Source organism: Misgurnus anguillicaudatus, chromosome 1 (genome assembly GCF_027580225.2).
Source record: "Misgurnus anguillicaudatus chromosome 1, ASM2758022v2, whole genome shotgun sequence".
In the NCBI taxonomy this organism is placed as follows: Eukaryota; Metazoa; Chordata; class Actinopteri; order Cypriniformes; family Cobitidae; genus Misgurnus; species Misgurnus anguillicaudatus.
Window position 1 is genome coordinate 4,471,200 of NC_073337.2, and position 25,418 is coordinate 4,496,617.

Consider the following 25,418-nt stretch of genomic DNA (forward strand, 5'->3'; position numbering starts at 1 on the left):
GCGCTCTCCTCCCACAATCATTTAACTATGAGATGTGTCAACATGTACATGTCTGTTGCCACGGCAGCCCATGTTTTATTAGTTACACGCATCCATCTTGCGTTACCTCGAGGCCCGTCGCAACACACGCTGCCACTCTCGTACCCGAGTGCTTTAATTCAGTCATTAATATGCGGTTAAACCGGCAGTAACCCGAGCTCGGCTCGGACGGCCCCCTTCGGTGGCTTCCTTAATCCTCCCGTGCCGTTAAGGTATCCTTCCTCCATTTAGCACCTCTCCGCAAGCCTCTCCGGAGCACAGCGCCAACCCTCTCTGATATGGAAGTTCATTAGGGACGAGCCTTTGATGGGCCAGCTTTTCATGTGACTGCGCTCTCCAATACCTTGATGTAGAAGCTTAAGAAGGCATTGTGCCACCGGCGCGTCTTATTTAGATCTGCATAGTAAATCAAGCCGAGTAAATACCGTAGAAGCAGATGGAAGCAAGGAGATAAGACCCAGGCGAACAATCGCATTTGTATTTTGTTATGATGTTGACAGCAGCTAAAATTCACTAATCTAGCGCCACTGATCTGCATTTCAAAGAAATCTCATTTAGCAGCGGGGAGGATAAAGTTCTTTTCATTGTGGCGGCTTTTTTAGTGCATTCTTCACTAATTTATCTGTCGGAGATTTAACGGCGGGCCGGGTGCGGGCAGCATGCATGTTGCAAAGGGGATGTTAAATACCATGAAAGCAGTAACGTCTAGACTGTGAACCGGGGGTAATTACATGTCCACTGATGAATGGAGAGACTCTGAAGATTCATCTTTGTTCGGGGGCCTGAATCGTTCGACCGGTGCTGATAAGGCCCCCGTTCGTCCCCAGTCAAAAATATTACGCCTCCCAACACCCCGCAACACGGGGATGGTATTTACTTGAAAAGGTAAAAAATTATTGTGTACTGTAATCTTACTTGTTAGCATAATGTCGTCTTTCATCTGCATACTTTGCATTCGTGGACCCTTGATTTGAAATGGTTTATCTCGACTTTAACACTGGGCTTCATGTAAATATCAGACAGTGGCATTAGGAGAACCCGTGAATAGGTAATGCAGTGTGTATATATAATTTTAATAGTATTTAGAGATCTCTTTGTATGGCGAATTGAAACTGGTCTAAACTCTGCATAGTGAGGTCACCCAGACTAATGACATCGGTATTGCTTTGCAAGTTGAATTAAATTGTATGTTTTCACAGTCCAGAGCTATCGGGGCATTAAAATAAACTCTGAGGCAGTTTAAAATGAAGTGAACATTGGGAAAAAATAACACACTTCCAGAATGATTATGTTGCCGGAGTTACATTGCATTTGCTCTGCTCAGTTTGTGTACACAAACGCTCTTAACTCTGATTTTGATAATAAATCTCTCATTCAAATGTTGACTGAGCCAGAAAAGTATTTGTGCTTCAGATTTATGAGAACTGTATATGTAATTGAACAGGATGATGATGTGTATCTTAATACTTGAGCTAATAGACGGTTTGTGCTGTTCTGTGCAGAAGTTTTTAACACAGGCATGTGATGCTGTGGCATTTGGCAGATTTTGTTTGCAGAAATACTTATCCATGCAACCCCCCTCACTTTTTTACAGTTCATGAAGCACATACCACAGGATTCAGAAGCTGTTAGTTGCCTAAAGGGGTCTTTGGAAATCTGGGAGAGACCGTTCGGTTTGTGACGCGCGCCTGGCTGTGTTCTTCATTGCCGTGCCATACTGTAGTGAACTGTACTCTTTACAAAAAAAGAGGAAATATGTTACAACTTGCAGGTTTTTTTAAGAAGAAAGGTGAAGCGAGCTGCACACGCTCATTTAGTTGAACACGTCTGTGAGTGTCAGCAAAAAATGGCAGCAACCTCGATGGAAAGTTTGATTTATGCTCGGTTAGTTTTAACCTGCCAGGCATGGCAAGCTGTTTCCAGGGCAAAATTGTTTCCCTCTTTTTTTTGACGCATATTATTATTCAGAATATGTGTGTCAATCTGAAACCTGGCTGAAGATGGATACAATTGCTCTCTGTACAATTATTCAATTATATCACATTCTTGTCATAGGATTTAAAACAAATATAAACTAATGAAAAATAAACGTTTGAAATGACTTTCTGAATGTGGCATGTTATGTTTCTTTTTGACAGATTTCCTCACACTTGGACTCGTCTCTTCCAAACAAACACGGACATCAACTGAAAGTTTCCCCTCAGGGTAAGATCGGCAAAGACAGCTTCACTTGTACTTCTGTCAACACTTTCATCTTTTTGGCAGATGCACTCTTTGAAAAAGAACTAGAAAAGAGAACGATCTCACAATGCCAAAGATACACACACGGCGGCACGCCGACGTGAAACATGCTCACATCCAGTTATTTGATTGACCTGTATTATGTGACAGACTTTGTAGTAATTACTTTAGCAGAGAGATGAAAACCTAGTACACCTTGTCCATCACAGAATATCTGCTGTCTGGATGTCGGCACTGTCATTTTGCGCTGCTAAACTACTTACAACTACGTACATACAGGATGCAAATGATTGCATGCCTCAAAGAAAAAAAAAATCTACATTTGATTACATGTTGTAACTTTGTTGTGTTGTGTGTTGGTCAGGATGAGACCTGGTATGGCCGTTGCTGAACGCCGTGCAGAAATCCTCTGAAACCAAAACGAATTCGGTGAGTAAAAGCAATCTGCAAAGTGCTCATTTGCATGTTCGATATGTCTGTCTCAACCATAATTGATATGTTCTCACAAAAATCACTTCTATTATATATTCCATCAAGCACATCCAGACAGGAGCGCTAATAACCGAGAGTCCAGGAGCCTCTTAAAGATTCTCTGTGAATCATGATAGTCAGGACAACTTACGGTCGTGGACGTTTTTCAGAGTTTTACGTTAATTGCATTGTTGCATATAGCAAAGCAAGTAAATGTTTGGAGTGTGCTGTTGGAGCTCTCTGGACCTTCAGTGAATTAAGCTCTGATGATAGTCTGTCACCATGTAAGTGCAAATCATGCATAAGGAATCCCACGGTCGGTGAGAATGTAACCACTGATTATTGTGGTTATCGTCATTAGCGATACTATATGACATTGCCAGACGGGGTGCTGCAGTTGCGAAGGGTAAATGAGAGAAACCGCAGATTACAGAAAAACACATCTAGTCGAGGTACTTTATGCAAATGCCAATGTTTGGCTTTATTTGATGATCAGAGATCTGCTGAGGGTCCAGGCAACTTCATGTAGCTCAGTTGGTTAGAGCAGTCTGTTAGCAATGCAAAGGTCACAGGCAGATATGTTGATGAAATGTATAGATTGAATGCACTTTCTATAAGTGTCTGGGAAATGCATAAAGGCATTATACTACGGGTCTGTTGAATGCTTTATTCTGATTAGTAGAGAAATGTTGCACAGGTATGCATTATTTTTCTTTAAACGCACACCTGACCTGTCAGAGGTCTTAAAATAACCACCAGTGCAATGTCTGTGGTAACTGTGGTATAAGTAAAATAATTGAGTCCTTTGAATTATTTGAAAATAATGCACACCCGCGGTGTATTTCCACTTCGCGCCACATTACCTCCTTGGGTGTGCATAATTTTCGAATAATCCAACGGCCCGTCATCAATTATTCCTTGCATATCGCACTACTCAAGTTTCTTAGAAGAGTTCTTGATGATTTTGTAAGACATACATTATTGTTACAGCTCCAAATTTGTGCTTTAATTTTTAAAGGTTAAACAGTTAAAAGTTTCTAATAGTTTGAGCTGTAAAGACCTGCTGCTCTGTACTGTATAAACTCCAGCGAGTCCTTACACTTGACTATGTAAAGCAGTCTCTATCAGTAAGGGCATTTCAATCCATTACTCTTGCCTTTGAGGTGCAGGCATGATTAAAGTCTGCATTTGCCGAGACGTTGGGTGACTGGACTTCAGCCAGAAGCTGAAAACCCCAGAAGTCTCCGCCTCACAAGACTAGCCGAAAACCCAGCACCTCTCTCGCCAACCTTAAAGAGATTTGAATATTAGTTTTTAATTTGAAGAGTATCCACTTAAATCTTCAAAGATGAACTCTTAAAGCATATCTGTTCTGGAACAGAAGTCTTCTGATCAGAGCGTACAAAAAAAGCTAAATTGCCCCCAACTTCACATCGCCAATGCACACACGTTATAAAATCTACAGCAATTAAGCGTATCTCACCCGAGTTTAAAGCAGAGGGATGGAGTTGCTCTTCGGATGGCTGGTCCTGCACGTTCTCGGCTTTGAAAATTGATTTCTTGTTCTAGTAGAGCGGCTGTCATTTCCATCTAAAATGGTTCAGCGGGAGCCCTTTCACTCCCTGGAGTGGAGAACAACCTCCATGGAGCTTTGCTCTGGACACTCGGAGCACAGACTATGGAGGGATATCAAAGGAACCGGACTGCGTCTCCATAGGCAGATCTCATTGTGTGGCTGATTTGGGATTGGAAATAGGAAGGTTGTTGGGGACAAAAAGGCGAAAAGCCTAGTTCTTCCTAATCTTTATCCCCCATTAACCTCAGACCGCTCCAGGGATCAGATGACTGGTCAACCCCCCATTTCTCATCTGTAGTGAATATCTTAAACTTCAGAGTTTTATGAGGAAATGTCCAAATCATCAAAGGTTCACTTTACAGTTGTGGTGTGACTCTCAAATTCTCTCTGCTTCATTGTTTTGTCTCCGTATTAGACAGAAGGAAGAGTTTTTTGGGGGGTTTAGACCAAGTTTCCACATTCCTGTTAAGCTAGATTTGGGAGAGGGCTCATGAAGCCATGCTGTGTGCAAATTGGAGATTGAGTGGAGGCCCTTCACACATCTTTCTTTAAACGTGTAAAAAAATAGTATTGTCGTCACATCAGAGACGTCTTCTACCCTCTTACTTCTAAACTTTAACTTGGCTCTCAGGCTGGCATTAAGTACCAGATGATGGGTCTGGCTCAGATCCGTGCAAGAGGTTGTGGGTTTGATCCTAGGGAACATGCATGCTTCAAATGCAACGTATTTCGCTTTGGATAAGAGCATCCAACAAATGCATACAAGTAAATGTACAAAACGTACACCTTTATAAGTAGTGTTCAGACAATTTCAGACAGCTTTATTTAAATACAATAGCTATTACAGACAGAGAAACAGATAGAAGCTGGTTTAAAAACATAGCAAGAGTTCGCCTATGAATAGAATCACAAAGGTAAGAGTCTGCAACATGCTGCCATCATTCCTGATACAGGAGACAGACCAAGTCAATGAGCTTATTGATTCAGCAGGAGTGCTATGTTAATCGGCAGTCTGAATGGGACTGGAGTCAGTGTCCTTCGCTACCACTTCTGTTCACCTCACTCGTCTCCAGTCTTTTAATTCTTATCCAGCATGCACGTTTATTACAAAGCTTTAAGTCATTTTGCACCAGATGGCATCACATTCATGTTAGTTGTCCTACGTGGTTTATTGCTCTGGATTTTTTCCAACTGCTGAAACGATTGTGAAACAAGAGCCTCTTTCAGGCATGACATCAGAGTGGCCTGACATCGGTCTGACCCCATTGCTCCAGGTGGGAGGAATTAGCCAGACGCTTTGCTTGCAGGTGATCATGTCCAATGCATTGGTTTCACGTCGTCTCGTCTCCTGCGTCGCCCCGGGTATGTTTTCCCAACAGGGCTGAACCTCGTGGCGAGCGGTGCAGTCATGAAATGGATCACAGTGTGGGTTGGACATGGGTCTATTACGAGTGTGTGGACGAAGATGTGGGAATGCATCGATATAATTGCATTGCATAACTCCAATAAGAGTATGCGTTAAACAATCAGGGTCGGATTAGAAACTTGCATTCAGACAATTGTCAAATCAACTCCAATTGAGTTTCAGTTGCAGACGGACTAAATTTGGATTACCGCATTAAACGTGTTAGAGAAGCAGCAGTCGATTAGCTGCTATTGGTTCCTTGAAACCAATTTATTTAGAGGCTTTGAACCAACTGACTCTGAAGGATTTTGGCATCCCGTGGAGTTGTAAGACTCCTAGATTATGTGAATAATTGGCCACAAAAAGGATTCATTTAAATGTAAATTAGATTAAATTAGCTTAGTCTCTTATTTTTTATATGTGTGTTTTATAAAATGTATTTCTTCTCGCAAGAACTCGTGCATTTTTTGAATGTTTGATATTTTATATAAACAGCTAATGTTGTTTTCTCGGAGTAAAGATATGTTATACGTCGACCGCTTTTGAAATACTTTCCCCGTTTGAATGCTTTGTCATTCACAGAGAGAGCTTTACCACAAAAGATACAAAGCAGCCGCTTTGTTCTCCACAATAATTTGATCGTGGTTTGAAAAGTGATCTCACGGAAGAAGGGTACAAGAGCCTGGAATTTGGCTTCCCTACCATAAACCACAAGCCCATACAATCAACCCGTGTCACGGTCACCTGCTTTGATAGATGTGAACTGTTTGTTGTCGGGACGAGAGCTACCCCGATTCGGGTCAAATGCCCGTCTGATGCTGAAACGTTGACGCGTGCGTTGTTCTCGTGAAGATTTGTGCGAATGTGTCTCGGAGCGTCTGTGCTGCCAAATCCTGGGAGTGTTTGGAAAGAGGTCTCTGATTTCTCTCCGCTGTGTATGCTTCACTTTTGTATCCGCTCTCATGAAAGCTCTGCCTCTGGGCCAATTTTGTGGTCACACTACCTGATTCAGAGGCTTGTAGAGTGATGTTGACTGTTGAAGCCCGTATGAGATTCTGCATAAACATGACCTTATTCACTGAGAGACCAAAGAGACAGGACGTCCCTCAGCCCTGCTCACCTGTGAAGGCTTTTTCTTTCATTCTCCTGTTCTGTCTTTTGTCTGCTTCCGCTTTTGTCTTTAATTGAAAGTTTTGTTAGTAAAACTTCAGACATCAGATACCCTCAGCATCACTCAGGCTACACCCACAATAATTCGGATCAATTTTATATGTTTTTCTCCCTTTATGTCTTGTTTATTTACGGTGTTCCTGTAGCTCAACTGGTAATTGAGCATTGTGGTGGTGATGGGTTAGATTCCCGGGAAACACACATACAGATAAAATGTATACCGTGTAATGCATTGTAAGTCGCTTTGGAAAAGCATCTGCCTAACACAATGATGCTGGATTATTTTCAACCCAGCGATGGGTCAAAATGGGACGGAGCCAACCCATTTGATTTTAATTTAACCTATGCTGGGTTGTTTTAACTAGAGATACACCGATATTACATTTTTCCAGTCGACTATTCAGACTGATATCTGCCGATACTAATAGTTTGGTTGTTGTATCATCTTGCATTTACTAAATTGTAAAGATTACATTTTCTGAATTTCATTTATTCAAATAATGACAATTAATATTGAACATTTTGTGTGTGTGTGCGCGCGCGGTCACTATACTGGGATGAGTTAAATGCAAAGGTCACATTTCGAGTGTGGGCTACCATTAGGGATGCACTGAATATTCGGCCATCGAAAGACTTTTATCAATGAAACAATACGGATGAAATGTTGTGATGATGCAAACAGAAACCGCAACCTGCATGTGCTTCTCTGAAGCAGCGTGTCTGGGGTGTGGACATATTTAACCACAAAAAGGCGCTAAAGTGAACAGCTTTCTGTACGCACAGACGCACATGCGGTTGAATGTGTCCGGTCCAGCTCCAGTCAGACATGATCATCCCTATGCCCTTCAAATATCAGAACTTTTTATGTGTAAACTTTAGAGAGAGTTGCGCTACTATGTCTCATACTGTAGTCCATAAACATACGTTTAGCGAATAAAGCAATGAAAAACAACATAACGTTTTTATGTGGAGCGACTGTTTATGCTGCGCTGTTTATTCGCCCTCCGTCTGTGTGTGCGTGCGCGTTTAAGTGCACTCAGTAGTGCATACACAGAGAGACGTGTTTCAAAAAGCAAGCGAACATAAAATCTTTCTGTTATTGACAAATTGATCTCCACACAGTATTATTTTTCAAATAAAAACATTTGTTTATGTCTTAAGTAAGGAATAATTGACGACGGGCCATTGAATTATAAGAAAATGGTGCACACCAAGGTGGTAATGCGGCACGACGCGAAGCGGAGTGCCGTTACACCGCAGGTGTGCATTATTTTCAAATAGTTCAAGGGACCGGAGTCAATTATTCCGCTTATACCACGGTTACCACAAACATTGCTCTGGTGCCTATTTTTAAGACAGTTGAAAAGATAGGTGTGCGTTTTACAGAAAAATAATCAACACCCATAGAACATTTCTCATCCAATCAGAATGCAGCATTTAACAGACCCGTGGTATAAGTTTATGTATAGAATGCAGTCAGAAACCAGTCTGTGCTTATTTGGTCTTAAAGAGACAGTAACCTCAATTAACCTACTTAAGTCTGTGTCATTAATGTTAATCAAACAACCCAAGACAAAAACAATCACTTCTGTAGCTCTAAAAAATAATTATTATTATATTTAATTTATACATTAAAGACAGTGTTTTAATTAATTTAATTCGATTTCTGTACCTAATGCTAATTTCAGACCTTACTTAATGTGCAACTTTCTCCTTTTTTTTTAATAAATTTTGCAATTTCTTTATTTGTTATTAGATTCTTTTCACCCCTTATTTGCTGATCCGAAAAATAATTTGATCCGTGTCTCAATAACTGTAATGTGATCCGAACCGTGAGTTTTGTGATCTGTCACAGCCCTAGTACGCTGATCCGAAAAATAATTTGATCCGTGTCTCAATAACTGTAATGTGATCCGAACCGTGAGTTTTGTGATCCGTCACAGCCCTAGTAAAGTTAGTACACAGTGATAGCCATAGTTGCAATGGTACTAATAATTGGCATAATAATTTCTTTCGGTGTTTCGGTTTTCTGCCTTAGTTTACTCTTTTTCGGTTTCGGCCAAGAATTTTCATTTCGGTGCATCCCTAGCTACTATACCTGAAAATCAAGGCACTTTCTATCTGTATTAATATTCCATCTCTTTGTATTCCTCACTTTTTTTTGTCATACTTTGAGTGTTTGGAAATGAAGTGAACCAACTTGTCAGATGCTATTCTTGATTTTGCCGTTCGCTTGTACGTTGGTTCTGATGTCAAAACACCTCTCGCAATGCTTGCTACGAATGCAAAAAAGCAGAAAATGGAACCTGATCCAAGTTTTTCATGAAGTACGAAAGTTTTGGAGTGTGTAAACGTGATTGACACAAAATGAGGTCGTATTTGAAGAGTTTAGTTGCAAAACGGAATTTTTCAGAAAACTGCAGTTGGTTTGCTTTGATTTAAACCTTCATAACTTAAAAAAATAGCACCATAAAAAAATAATAACATGATAACATAATAATAAACATGTTTGACAAAAATGTTAAAAACTGAGTTATCTCGTTTTGCAACGAAACTCTTCAAAGACCAGTTATATTTATTTTTGTGGTTATTAACTGAAGGCTACAAATGCTCATTTCTTTTCAATTTAATTTTAGTCAAATATGTTTTTATTCAGCTTGAACAGTTTCACTTTTTGCCTTTGATTTCTGCTGCTTTTCTATTTGTTGTCTTTCTGTCTTTCTTTAAACCAATCTTTTCATTTAATTTTTGTTCTCTTTTTCATTCATAGCTTTTCTTTCAGCCTTCGCCTGTCTGTTATTTGACTGCTTTCGCTCTGTCGATTCTGCCAAGCACACACATACGCGCGCACAGAGATGCAGACTGACAGTGTTGCCAGAGGACTGATTGAAACTCGTGTCTCAAAGTTGCTAATGCTCACTGAACCATTTTATTGAAGATAAATAAAATAGTTGGCCTGAGAATTCTCTGAAATAGACTAGAATGATCTAGAAAACACGCAGGCAGACTGGTAACTTTGATTGGTTCTTAGGTTCCAGGAGAATGACTGAGATGAGATGTTTTCTAGAGGTATAAGAGACACGCGCTGTTTGTTACGTCCAAGGAATTTCACAAGTTCAGTGGTTTTCGAGAGGCCTGTGAGGAAGCGAACGGCTCAATTTAAATCCATTTCTGAGGATTGACTTTCTCTAAATACACTTGAGGTATACAACAAAGCCCAGTTTTTTTCTTTCAGGTAATATAATTCATTTTTTCACTGTTGTAAGGTCACTCGAAACAGTTCATTGATACGCTTTTTTTGTAAAAGGCATTAGGATATTTTGTTCAAAAGCTCTCAGTGCTTTTATAAGATGTGAAATTAAAATTGTGCATTCATCATTTTTGCACATAAAATGATTGCTTATGTAGTCATGGCTGCATGGTTGAAAACCAATAACCAATAATAAAATGCCATACTTTCCATCAAATTCTTCTCAATAAAAGAAAGTCCTGTCCTAATATTTTGATTGACTCAAGTAAGTCACATTGTGTAAGTTAAATGGAGGCATTGTTCCAGTTGTCTTTAAATCTTGGCAGTTCTGATGGTTTGCAGAAAACCTTTAAACCCACAACCACAGGACAATTTGTTCATATGGCCCCTAACATCAGAAAGCGATTTAACCGGGCCAGTTACTGACTGCGTGCGTCTTCATTCGATCAAGCCGTGTTTTTAAACACAGGAGAGGAACAAAGCGAGTCATGTTTAATAAGCTCCTTGTTCTCTTTTAACCTATCTACGTTCCCCATACATTTACATTGTCTAAATTACTATAAGACCACGTTTCAGCGCGGCATTCAGCAGTGTCAGATAAAGAATGTGATTCTCTTTGGCTTAGGGCAGGTGTAGGTATCACCCTAATGCATTAGCATTGTCCTCTGTCAGAAATATTCAGCCAGCCGTTCTCCAGTCGGCTGCCTCTCAATGTTACCACGTGCCGTGTGTATTGTGGAAAGCGTGGGCCGTTCTGAATTCACTCCGTCTGTCTTTTATCAAACATTTTATTGCTTTGATAGTTTCCTCATTTATTTAGTGAATAGTTGGAGGGAAAGAAAGAAAGAAAGAGTTTTACATTATGTAAATGGTGTGGGGGGGTTCTACTGTAATCTCTCAGAAGCTCGTCATTGCAGGCATTTGGATTTTGTGATACTGCCCTCCTGCAAGCTATTGTTGAGATATTCAGCCTTTTCCAGTACAGCTCAATGCCTTTAGAGGATTTTAATACACAGTTCCCTCATGCGACGTTTACAAGACGTCGTTCAATAAAATCTCAAGTACCTTGATGTTTCCTTTGACTGGTCACAGGCAGATTGTGAGGTATTACGAATGACACAAGGACATTTCCGTTTAGTTTGTGTACACTAAATAATGCACACAGGGTGCAAGATTAACCTTTTGCCAGGAAAGTTTAAATTAAGGAAATTGACTGCTGTTATATATTGGTGTATTTTGTATTTTTGCATTAATATTTCTTAAAGAATGAATATTTTACAAGAAATGTATTTTTGACTTAGGACAGTAGAACAGAAACTTAAAATTTTTGTTCCTTGTTTTTTCATATATGGGCCGTATCGTGAACATTGAGTTTTTTTCCACTACACCGAAATTGATAGATTTTTTTTAGCAGTGATTGAAAATCTAAAAGCTCTCTGTCATTTTGACAAATAATGCTAAGGGTAATTTATTATAACTATATAAATTATATTATATTATATAATTATTATAAATGTAAATCTCAGCCCTGTCCATTTGGTGACACGTGCATATTTGAATTAATGCAGAGCTGCGCAGACTGATCAACGTGAAGTTCTTCTAGAGCGATTAGTAAATACTGGTCTCGAAACGCTGATCGGTCTGCACTAGGGCTGCACGATTAATCGGACAAAAGATCACGTTCTAGATTCGAACACCCACACCATCTCATTCCTAAATTATAACGATTCGGCTGTCTATTAAACTTTTGACAACATCATACTGGAATTTTAAAACATGATTGGGCGCTGTCGCAGAGTCCGAGAGCTTTTTAAACACTGGGTTGCGATGACAATTGTATATTGGTTCACTTGTGTAAACAACAGGTTTAAATCGCGAATGAAGCTCGCGTTGATTGTGCTTTGCTTTTACGGCTGCGCAAGTGGTGCCTTTAAAGCGCGAACGAAGCTTGCGTTCTTTGTGCTTTGCTTTCACTGATGCATAAGCAGCATGGCCGAAGCTTGTGTTGACGCGTTTATTGTGCTTTGCTTTTACGGATGCACAGGTGGCACAGATGAAGCTCGCGTTAATGCGTTTATTGTGCTTTGCTTTCATAGATGCGCAAGTGGCGCCTTTAAAGTGCAAATGAAGCAGGCGTTATTTGTGCTTTGCTTTTACGGATGCACAAGGGACATGTTTAAAGCGCAAAACGAAGCTCGTGTTTTTTTTGTGCTTTGCTTTTACGGATTCGCTAGGGACGTGTTTAAAGCGCAAATGAAGCTCGTGTTTTTTTTGTGCTTTGCTTTTACGGATTCGCAAGGGACATGTTTAAAGCGCAAACGAAGTTCGCGTTTATTTGTGCTTTGCTTTTACGGATGCACAAGGGACACGTTTAATGCGCAAACGAAGCTCGCGTTCTTTGTGCTTTGCTTTTACGGATGTGCAAGGGACACGTTTAAAGTGCAAACGAAGCTCACGTTATTTGTGCTTTACTTTTACGGATGCGTAAGGGACACGTTTAAAGCGCAAACGAAGCTTACGTTTTTTGTGCTTTGCTTTTACGGATACGCAAGGGACACGTTTAAAGCGCAAACGAAGCTCTTGTTCGTTGTGCCTTGCTTTTACGGATGCACAAGGGACACGTTTAAAGCGCAAACGAAGCTCGCGTTCTTTGTGCTTCGCTTTCACGGATGCACAAGCGGTGCATTCATATTGGCTGTGTGTGTCACAGCTGTCTGTCTGTATACTGCAAATACAAGTAGTATGCTTTACTTTATTTGTAAACTATGTATAAAATATTCAACTAAGGATGCCTCTTAAAAATTGTTATTTTAATATTGCTTTGTTTGAAAGTCTGAATTTTTGACTTGAATTTTTACGACCCTGTCTGTCAAAATGATGCACAATGAAAAAGCGTAACCTCTGTGTGGATAATAAAGTTTCTTTATGGATCTATACAGCCTGACACAAAATCTTTTAATGCAGTTTGTATGTCTTTAATTTTTGTATCACTTACATTATTTGCATGAGTGAGGTTTAAGCTGCTGTTCATTCACTTCAGTTAAAGCCATGTAATGTTTCATCGGCCACTAAAGCTGTGGGCCAGCTTGCTAGTAAAAGCCTATATTAACTTGCATTTGCTGTTTGTCAAGTCATGTTAATTTTAAACCGCATCATGTACACAGTGTTTGTTCACTACATCGCCCTTCGTGCTTAACACAAACAGACAGCACTAGCATGAGGTAATTATTACCTTTAAGTGGGGATAAGAAAGGCATTGTTGACAGCAAATTGGCTTTTAGCATGTGTCTCACGCACCTGCTTGTTGATCAGAGACCACAGTATACAAAGGCAATAAATTTATGCAAATCGCACACGTGCACAAAAAATACACACACATTCTCAGTGGCAAGAAACTGTTACTAGTCTTTCTATGAATCTATACATATGCCGACTAATCGGCTTTCTAAATATATAATTTACCCACTTCTCCACGCGGACAAGGTGTTTGTCTGGCTTTCTTCCCTCCTTAAATTGTTTCCTTTCATTGGCTTGACAGCAGAGAGGATTAGCAGTATAACCACTAACAACCATCAACATGTTTTCAGCATTGTGTCATTGAGCATGTTTTTCTCCTTCTTTCCCTTATTTGATTCACGCAGTAAATATAAATGAAAAACAATTGCTTCGACCTCCGGTGGCCCTTTTTGACATACAGTGAGTTAAATGGTTTGCGAGACGTTTAATTACCAAATGGTATAATCGTTATTCATCTCATGATGAGCTGTATAATATTCAGCGAATCTCCTCCCTCGAGTCCTGTGTTTCACAGATCAATAGATTTAAGACTGGATGTGAGGGGGGGGATTGGACTAAATATTCCTCTGATGTTTTTAAAAGACCAATTTCTCATTTATATATATAAATATATATAATTAGCGTTCACATAAGTTTAATTTAATGCAAATACTGCAGACGTGCTACTACATATGCAATACACACGTTTCAAAAGGCAAATCACAGCAAGCCGAGGTTTTAATTTAGTGCAAGTTTTTGGAAACAAACCAACTACTTGTCATTTGGATATTTAATATCATTGAAAAAGAAAATCTGACATGGTGTTTGCAACATGTATTTGTGATTTGAAACGGGATAATCGTATCAGACAAGATTTGATTGGATTGTTAAAAGCGGGCTTTAAAAACCAGAAAGGAGCCAGATGGTTTTAATTGATGGGGCTAAAAATAAAAGTGATTCAGAGATGGAATTGGTTGTGATTGAACGATTATAAACACAAACTTTTAAATAACAAACATTAATGAAACATTCGATTACATTTTATTATAAATTTTATTACACGACTCGTTGAAATGCTTGATTTTGATTGGCCAGTCACAACATTTGGAGGTTTGTTATTCCCAGATAGCACCTGCTCACAACTAATACTGTAATACACAGTAACCCGGATGCTGCAAAATATTTAGAAAGGTACAGTTTAATGTTACACAAAAAAGTATAATATTTTAACAACATCTATGCCATTATATTTACAAATGATTAAACCACATACTTTGTTCGTGACATTTGAACGTCTTGTCCTTTTTTAAACTGAAAGTAAGCGGGGTTTTTTCTCGGATGATCCGCATTCATTAAAAATGAGGTAATAAAATATTTCAAATCAATATTTAATGTTTCTTAACTTACTTATGAGGTAAATACCAGTGTAATAAGTGGGATAATGTATAGGCAGGTGGTTGTTATTGCAAAAATAGGCCCCTTCAGTATGATACAATCACATTGAATGGGCTTTGCGTTTAATCGCACTGTCAGGGCTTATTTCTGTGATAACTGGCTGCTTCTACATTATCCCATACATATTATATATTTTAATGTTTCTAATATTTTATATAATTTCATAAATTATAGATAGCAACTCCAACTAGCAAACAAGTTTACATGGCTCGACTTTTAAATAGAGACTATGCTATCTGACCAAATTACTTTTATTAGTCTTCAAACTTTTTCACAAATTTGACGCAGCCTGTAAAAACCCAGCTAGAGTCATTTTTTTGTGATTTACAGTTCTCTACATAAAATCATACTACATAATAAAAAGAACATTCTGAGAAAATATAACCTTGATATCTTGATCATGTCAATGATTTAAAGGGGACATATCATGAAAATTTAACTTTTTCCATGTTTAAAAGCTTTAATTGGGTCCCCAGTGCTTCTATAAACCTAGAAAATCTGATCAATAATAACCCAGTAACTTAGTTTTGGTAAACCATTCTCTGCAAGCATGTAAAAAAAGGTCATTGAAATCTGTCTCCCCTTGTGATGTCAGAAGGGGATAATACCACCCCTTAATCTGCACTATCCAACCACAGCACTGCCATTTAGTGCAGAGATCAGCTCATTTGCATATTAAAGTACACACCCAAAATGGCACATTTTTGCTCACACCTACAAAGTGGCAATTTTAACGTGTTATAATAAATTATCTATTTCATATTTTGAGCTAGATCTTTACATACGTACGCATATATATTTGACATCTTAAAAAAGTCTTGTGAAATGTCTCCTTTAAATCAAACTCAACACCCTGATGTTCACTTTTCTTTTGTACTAATCTGAATTTAGTAGATGAACACATTCACTGTAAAAAAAAATCTGTAGAAATTACAGTATTACTGGCAGCTGGTTGCCAGTAACTTACTGTAGATTTTACATTTATGTTATTTACTGGCAACAGTTTGTTCAAAGTTAAATGAACATGAAACATTTTCAGTCTTTATCTTCTACAGTAAGTTACCGGCAACCACCTGCATAATTACAGCAAATTTTAAGAGTGTTGTATAGGGCTGGGCTAAAATAATCTTTTTTTTTTACGTGGTCGATTCAAAATCGATTCTCAAAGGCCATGATTCGATTTTGTAATGAAATAAAACAAATGTTCTGACATTTTTCAGGATACATTTTTATCTTGCATCAAAATTGTATTGTATTTAAGATAATTGTATGCATTTGAAAATTAGTGATGGGTTCTGTTTTAATGTACCCAAGTGTATCTAAAATAAGAGTTTAATATACAGGTTTTAATATACAGGTTTGTGGCTATTAATTTATTTTTATTAATTACGCACTTGTAAACGTATGTTCCCTGTTCTTTTTTATAGTATTTGTATTAGTTGAATTGAGAATCGAGTATAAAAATCGATCCAAGAATCGTAATCGGAAATCGAACCGAGAACCGAAATTGAATCGATTTGATAGCTTGTGAATCGAAATCCAATCGATCTGGAACATCTGAATCGATACCCAGCCCTAGTGTTGTATTGCGTACAGTAACAGTCCACAATAGCAGTTAATAGTAGTAATTCACGACCTTGTGTCGCAATTTGCAAGTTTTCCATTAGGATGGGTGATGGGTTTTGCTCTGGGCTTCTCTAATGTAACTCTGCACTACATTTCTACTGCTTGAAAATCAGCACACTTTGAGCGTCTTACCGTTATTGCATCTGATGTATTTTGCCCACTTCTCAGCTTGCAGTAACCAAGAACCTGTGAGAGCAAATATCAGTCTCTGGCCTCTTGGACATCATGCCTTGGGTCAGGGTAATTCACTCCCGACAGGAATGCCCTGAAACATCACTGGATGGCACTGTTTCCATGTTTTGCTCTTCTGAACCCCTTTGGGCTGGATCAAAAGGGATTGTTTTATGCTGAATGAGAGCGCACGAGAGGGCAGGAGCTTTAGGAAAGCCAAGGGCTTCTCAACACCATGGCCCGAACGGACTCATGTGGATCATCCAGCCCATTGAAGTGGGAGGTACGACTAAAGCCTGAAGGCCAAAAGTGAGCAATAGGAAATCATAGTGCTACTTCTCTCAAAGAATCCAGGGCAAGCTATGTATTTGTCAAACAGTGCCCTGTGTTTGTCGAGAGGATTGCGTTGCGTACACGAGTGAGAAACATCAACATTTGGATTGTAGTATTTATTGTTAGTTTTTGGGATTCTGATATGTAATGACTAGTTCAGCAAGGAATGCTGATTTGTTAGTTTTTTTCTTGATTACTTCAAATCATGATATGACTTTCTGTCCTCCACTTTTCGTTTTCTGGGATTCATCTGTGCGCACATTTTTACAACAGGAATTTCGTGGTTGTTCATCCGTTTAAATTAATTAAATTAGATTCCTCTGATGCTGCCAGGCGTTCAGATAATAATTGCATCAACACGCCGAAACATAATAGCGCTCTGAGTGTTTCTAACGCACTTCATTTCAATCTAAATCCAAAGCTCCTCTGGCGAGACCGTCAGAAGCGTTCAGAAGACCCCCTCGATCTCATCTGGAACATCTCCTCTAACTTACAATTTATCAGGGGCCAACTTGTAAAAGTGCGGTCGGAGACGTTTCGTTAATGAAGCGTTTACAGAATCGTCGTAGCCAAATGGTAGGGCTGATATTTGACATGCTCCAGCTCCAAAGAGGCTCGGTGTGCATATTTCTCGGCTTTTAGCGTTTCTGAGACAAAAGCGCGGTGATGTTAATGTACTTCTGAAGCGCCATCATGCAGTCGCGCCTTCGTAAATAAAGGTGGGAGTGTAATTGAGTGATGTGCGCAGGGGGAATGGGGCGAGATTGAAGGCTGTGTACTGGTAAATAGATAATCACACAAAAGTAAATGGGGTTTTTAAAGCTCAATCTACTCCGCCAGCGTGAGCTCGTTTGCATGTTAATCACCGCAGTCGTTTCCCTCATCACAAGGAAGTCCGCGCTCTTTCATAACCAGCTTTTAATTGCATTTAAAATGTCACAGAGGTGAAACACATGTAATTTAGCCATAACTGTGTCCAAATTAATGGCCTCTACTCAAGCGTTCCATTCAAACGAGGCTGTCACTTCGCTATTTTGATCTTTATTTTTTTTCAGCCCACTTAGATTATTTATTTGAAATGCATTAGGCGCTTTCAAATATCTCTGGCACGTCGTGCATGGCTGAAGAGTTTGTTCATTTGCGAAATGCGGTGATATTTAATTTGTGAACATTGGGAAAAACAGCAAACGTCCTTTTTTGTTTTGTTTTGTCTTTGATTATTTATTTTAAAATGCATTAAACTCTTTTTTTTTTTTAAATATCACCTTCATTTTGTTTGGGGAGTTCATTCATTGACGAAATTCAGCGATAGCGCTTTTGTAAATGTCAGCAAAAGCGCTCTTTTATTTTTTGTTCTGCCTCATTTTGATTATTTATTCGAAATGTATTAGATACCTTTAAAAATTTCACTATCACATTGTTACTGTTTGTTTGGAGAGTGTGTTAATTTCCAAAATGCAACGTAATTTTTTTGTAAATTTCATGAAAGCAACGATGAATATTCAAATGAGGGTATCGCAACAAAAATGCAAAAGCCTCTAAACGCCACCTCTATCAAAAATTAGATGATGATATTAACCAATTGCTCTCGGCACATGTTATATGTACATAAAAAACTTTCACTGCAAATCTGCTTAATACAGGTTTTAAGCCATTCAGAAATACCGCTTTGTTGGCAGAATCCATTAAGAGTCTGATAAAAAATACTAATTTACAAGAAAACAAGGTTTTTGCATCTGAGTTTGGTTCCAGAACGCGATAAACGCCATTTTAAAAATGAGTTACCGCCAAAATCAGTATTGTATCAAGTCAGTATTAAAAAGTAAATTTTTAATTTTACGCAAAATCCAATTTCCACCATGTCATCTTTTCTCTCTTTTTTCACAAAAAGCAATAAACACCACTCCTCCTTTTCTGCAGAATGCAATAAATCCGCTCAACAAATCACAGCGCACCATTCAACACATTGTAAACAACAATGGCAGTACTACTTTGTACTTCGTGATCAACAAACAAGCAAAAACACTTTTGATGATATTGCTAAACCTGTGGTGGTTTTCTGTTATGGGAAAGAAATGTAAGCCATCAAAATCGAATAATTTACACGAGAGACACTCGGGAGACGGAATAATGTCGGCTGTTGCTTGTTCTCCCGACAGCATCAATGCTAACACATTGACCCCAGGGGCTCTTATTATTAAAAACTTTCCATTATTTTACATAAGTCAATGAAAATCGAGCAGGACCAAAACATTTTACAGCTGATCGCTGTCAAAAAAGTTCAGCGACAACGTCCCAATGATGATGCAGCAATGACAGTGTTATTAATATAACAAAGTGTTTTGATTAATGCAATTAATGTTTATTTTTTAAATCAGTGTATACCACTAGTCAACTAAATGAATATAACATGGCAAAGATGAGTGGACATTTATATATTCATTCATTAGATTTATAGCATTTTGAAAAAAAAAACAGTTTTCATAATAAATCTTTGAAAATCAAATTATATCATTTAAAAATATTGGTTTTCATCTTGTGACTTCCTTGGTATAGAAAACACGTTTTTACCCAAATTAGTCAAAATGGATTTATTGCGTTTTGGAACCAAATATTCAAATGAGTGTATTGCTTCGCTATTTTGTTCTTTTTGCCCACTTTAATTATTTATTGGAAATATCATTTGGAAATCTCACCATCACATTGTTGCTGTCTGTTTGCAAAGTGTGTTCATTTCCGAAATGTGGCCGATTATTTCTTTTGTGAACGTTGGGAAAGGAACGGCAAATGTATGAAATGGAATAAGGTGAAAAAGTCATCAGGCTGAATTTAAAGGAGCCCCAAATAAAGTTTATTTTCCTTCATCACCAGGTGTTTCTAGCACATATAAATGAGGGAGATGATGTTTCCATAACACAGCGGAGGGCACTCCAGAGAGCCAAACCTGCAAAACAGACCCATTTAATTTTTCATAGTGCAGGACCATCAGGAGCAATAAGCCAATATTCTTCTTTCCCTTTTCCAGATGCTTTCTCTAGCCCCGCATCTTTCCAAACTCTAGCCTTTACATTTTTCCAGAAAAAAGGCGGTTCTGCCGAGACCTACATGAAAGTGGAGAACTGTTGAAATGTTAATTTTACCATCTGCTGTCGAGCCTGCTACCTTTGTGTGTGTGTGTGTGTGTGTGTGTGTGTGTGTGTGTGTGTGTGTGTGTGTGTGTGTGTGTGTGTGTGTGAGAGAGAGTGAGGGTGTATGTGTGCTCTCTCTCTCTCTCTCTCTCTCTCTCATATTCCCAGCGGTTCTGTTCTGTTTTATGAATGTGCTGGTATTTTGGTTGTTTGAAGTTTTCGGATCTAGGAGTTTGAAAGTCGGACTTAGAAAAGCAGAATGCCACAAGATGCTCAGATTATCCTACCCTCACAGGCCTGACAGCGCTTGTCCCTTTTGTGTGTTCAAAGGGTTACATGCTCACCCGTCCCAAGGCATCATGCCCATTTGGCCCTTAAGAGTTTGGATACAAGTTTATTTTAAATGCAACTTGCAAAAATGCAAAAAATGCATTCACATCCAGTCGCACCTTGCACAGAGGTGCAAAATTTCCTTGCCACCCACCCTCATGTTGTATTCCTCAACTGTATAAAGCGTCTGCTAAATGAAAAAAAAGTAATGTTAAATAAACTTTGCATGCAGGTGTGTAGGACACAGGAAATATACTTTTGCACTTTATAAAGTTGTGATGGAACAAAAAATCGACTCAAATTTCATTAAAAAAAATCTTTTCATTGCAGCGTGAAGCTGACACTTTTTAAAACAAATTTTTTCAGGTCCACTGCCGGGGTTTCTGCCAAATGGACCGATTCCATTGTGAGATTTGAAAGTTGGCAATTAAGCCGAGACATCCTGAAATGTGACCGCGTGTAGAGTTGCGGAGCGTTTGTCTTGGCCGGGATCGCTTTGTTTAGTCTGGTCTTATTTTAAAGCAGCACTGTTTCTGAGAAGCAGTTGACGGTTGTTTGCAAAGCGCGGGGGGAAAATGTGAGCGCCCACCGTTCTCTGCCATTTATTTATTTTCCCTTGTCCTTGAGTTTTGCTCGTGACTTTCGCTCTATTCTTTGGGAATTATTATTTTGTTCCTGTAAATGCTGCCGTTGAAACGTAGACTTTTCATGACCTCACCGAGCGGCCTGTGTTTCATTAATGACCAGCTCTGCGGTTTGGGTAGAGGAATAGTTTTCACATGACACCATCTTGCATTAGTGCCGAGCAGCAGCTGCGGCGAGCCAGAAAGCAGCCGGTTCTGTGGCTTTGAAAGGTGCGAAAAGTTCAACTCCCCATTGCGATAGCCTTGCATTTATAATTTGTGTGTGTGTGTGTAGGTTTCTCTTTCTGCGTGGAAGCGTGCGAGTGTGCTTGCGTTAAGTCGGAACTGCTGGCGATTTTCAAAGTTACCTACTTCATGCCCTGTGTGCCAACTTAATGTGTCAGCATGCAACACGCTTCTGAGAATTAAATAAACCCGGGTAGGGTTCAAGTAATTAAAACACATTTAAACTTGACAAACAACTGTACACGTCTATGGTTTAACACCTTGCTGGGAATGTACTTCAATTTTTTTCTTGGAGGAAATCTTTTAAATCAGTCTTTAATTGATTGCATGGTGTTCGCCGTAATACACACCCAGTCGTTTTTCTGTCGGTGTGCACACCGGACTACTGTATCTGCTGGTTCACTACTTCTGCAGAGTATTAAATGTCCTGAGGGGGAGCCCGGATTTGTCTGGGCCAAACAAAAGACCCCTGTTTAAAGCCTGTCTTCTCCTGTTTGATGATAACAGAGAACACGTCCAAAAATTCACTTTAGTACTGTTATGATATCATGCATGTTTCTGTGGTCATTGCAGATATGTATTGCTCTGATGTTAGATGGCATTGAGGGATCTGTTGTTGGTGTAGGGTTGTAGTCTTAGCAGCAGGGAAGATTTGGGACATGGCGAGCTTGGACAATGGAAGGATTAGCTAACAGCTCAGCTATGTATTTGAAGTCAAGTCTGCTGTTTGTTTGGGGAGGTGGATGTGCATATAGATGGCTCGACGGCACCAGCTGTTGGGTACTTTAAACTGTCAGAACATCCTTCCAGTGTTTTCACTTTCTGCTTTCCGTCTCCCAGATTAAATGGAAGGACCATATTGTACATGTCAAACCTTTAAAGGACAAGTTCTGTATTTTACACTTAAAGCCCAGATTGTTTATGATGAAATAGAACGGTTTTGACTGAAATTTGGACATATGATGCTGGCCCGAGAATTTTGGGGTGTTTGTTGTATCACCCCCCACCTCTACAATGGCTGCATAGGTGCACAGGAACAATCCTTCCTAAAATGCATTAAACTTTCGTTTACAAAGACGTGAAACTCACCGAGTGGTCAGGGGTGTTCACTGATCACACAAAAATCGCTGCAAAATACGCATTCCAACAGGTTTTATCGTAGTTTTTGTCCAACTCCATTGACTTGTATAAGATGTGCTGTGAGGTATTACTCCATGCCGGGAACGTTGTTTGTATTCTTGCAATTGACAAAGGTGGATTATCGCCACCAACTGGGCTGGAGTGTCTATTATTCAAGCTCTAAGCGGAAGAATATACGAGTGTGAGGCGTTTGGGAAAATAGGTCCCCACAAGTTTACAACGAATGGTAAAACACCTGTTGGAAAGCATCTTTTGCAGCGATTTCTGTGTGATCAGTGAACACCCCTGACCACTCGCTGAGTTTCACGTCTTTGTAAATGAAAGTTTAATGCATTTTAGGAAGGATTGTTCCAGTGCACCTATGCAGCCATTATAGAGGTGGGAGGTGATACAACAAACACCCCAAAATTCTCGGGCCAGCATCATATGTCCAAATTTAAGTCAAAAACGTTCTATTTCATCATAAACAATCTGAAAACAGGGCTTTAAGTGTAAAATACCGAACTTGTCCTTTAAGTACAGTAATGGATGCTTGAATTAAAATTTGTGATAGACCGATATATCAGCCGGCCGATATATGCAGGTTTTATGTGTATACGATATGTGGTTGCTGTGTTCAGTGATTTTTTTCCGCCATTATTTACAGACAGTGCTGGAAGCCACAAGCGATTGCATATATTTGTAGTAGTAAAGTGCTAGAAATCAGTATCCTTTGCTGATAGTTCCTCATCATGGTTCCATAGCACCCTCGCCTATTTTTTCTATTTGTTAAATATAGTTTTTTTTAAGTTCAATAAATGTTACTTTTTTAAATTGAGACATTTGGTGTCATCGTGCCATTTATTATGATGTAAATTGAGTGAGCAAAAGCAGTGCCGGCTCCAAATATCGGCTCAAGAAAATCGGCAGCCTGTATCGGTCGTCGGCTAAGGCAGATGAAACGAAAATCGGTATCGGCACTGATAAATCCATATTGGTCGATCCATAATTAAAATACGCCGGGATGGTAACGCTCACAGCTTCCTCAAAGTTTGTTTTTAGTTTGATGAAAATTCAGATATGCATGTTATGAGAATTGGTGGGTTTTTGTGTTTGTTACCGTGTGTGGTTGAGAGCTTTCAAGCACCTCAATTCATCAATTAATTCATCAGTTAATGCTTGCTATAATAACAGAAGTGAATTATAACACAGCAGAACGGCAACACCTGTAAACATTTTGATTGCATTTGAATGCAAAAACAGGAAATTAATTCTGACACAAACCAAAAATGATCTGCCGAACATAAGATTTTATCAAAACGCATCGAGAGACTTCCCGAAATGATGACTAGCAATCTTTGGACATTTTTCTTTTGCCAGATTATTTTTGCATTTTTTAAACCCACAAGTCGTTTCTCATCTGTATAAATGTACTTTTTTTAATTTTTCATCTCTCGTTTTCATTTTATTTGGTTCATTTGATTTATTTGAAAACATTTCATTTTGTTAGAAAAGCCAATTTTTTGTGCTTCTAGTACAAATCGTCTAAGCTTTTCAAGAGGCAATTTTTACTTTGAATAGAACCTATATGTTTGTTTCAATGTTTTTGAATGGCCTTCGTTTTAAATGGGATCGTTTTTCAGAGTAAATGCTTGCATTTCAAACTCTTCTAATTTTTCCTTTTGCATAAACAATTAAGTTTTTTCCTGCAATTCCAGGAATTAATAGGGACCATTTGCATTGGGCGGAAAATTTTTACATCCAGTCCTGTTTTCAATGTCATTACGGATGACTTTTTTGCAGCTAAAACGACAGAAGGGAGCTGCTTTTAAGTGCCATGCAAAGCAAACTGATAAGTGAATCATTTCACTCTCTAAACCCTTTTTATTGAGACTCTAATAAGCACTGTATTATAAATTATAATGTATTCCTCCGTTTCCTAATGCCCTTCAATATAGCCGTCTGATGTGGCTAAAACGTGGCCTGAAAGTTATTGTGGCTACCTTTTCAAAAGCAAATCAATTACATGTTTTTGGTAATGCGCTGTAATTCTGCCATCAGTGCCTCGATGGATGTCCGGATGAATTGAAGTGATTCAGAGGAAGAGGTTGTACCCGTTGAAGGCGGCGAGATGTTTTTTGTTTGCACTTTGTACCGTCAATGACGTCCAATCAAGGGCTCGTATTCAACCCCCATTCCGTTCGGAATGGAAATGGGTTGTCGATGGGACCCTCGGTAATATCGGCCTAATGGAATACCGAGTTCCTGTTCGCCTTTAACCACCAGAATGTTGTTAAAGCAATTTCCCCCAAAAGTTTTCTTCCAACTTGACGTTAAAAGAGTTTGCCATTTAAGCCAAATTGCAGAGCGCGAGACTTAAGAAGAATATCGGTAGGGAAATCTTCGGGAAGTAAAAATTGCCACTCGCATACTGTCTTTGACCGGCCGCGCCAAAGCTTAACCACTCCACGGGAACATGTGGCGTTTAGGAAGATATAAAGGAGTGATTTTATTACCCGGTACATCTCTCCTCAGAAGTGATTTCATTTCTTCTTTTCAGTCACCGCGGGAGTCTTTATTTGATCTCATATTCCCGACTTTAACTGCCTCAAACTGGCCGGCCTCAGTTTATTTTCATTTGGAAAACACATTTTCTGTTCAAGAGGACATGGGGGTTCATTGAAATTGAGGTGTTGGGGGCGGGCGGGCAGCTGTCATAGTCTGTGTCGAATGTAAATGTCTTTTCTTAAAGTCACTTTTCAGAGTAGATTATTGCAGTCCAAACTTCCACCTGAAGCACGCGTGAGCGTACTGAATGTGTGCGTCCGCTGTTCCTTTCTTTGTGAGGTTCGAAGAATTCAAGCATCCCATCTGCTTGTACACATGTTACAGTATACGGGTCATGATTGAGGTTGCAACTAGTAGTTTTACTATTTATGTGTTCTGGTATTTTCAAGCC

General features: G+C 39.1%; 1 protein-coding gene across 5 annotated transcripts in view; it reads left to right on the forward strand.

Moving 5' to 3' along the window:
* Positions 1–25,418, forward strand: part of foxp2 (forkhead box P2) — a 118,746-nt gene that overhangs the window by 8,108 nt on the left and 85,220 nt on the right. For all 5 annotated transcript variants that reach the window (XM_055189853.2, XM_055189858.2, XM_055189862.2 and 2 more), the window contains exons 2-3: positions 2,178–2,244; positions 2,645–2,709. The gene's annotated coding sequence lies outside the window, so the exon portion shown is untranslated. The remainder of the gene's footprint in view (positions 1–2,177; positions 2,245–2,644; positions 2,710–25,418) is intronic.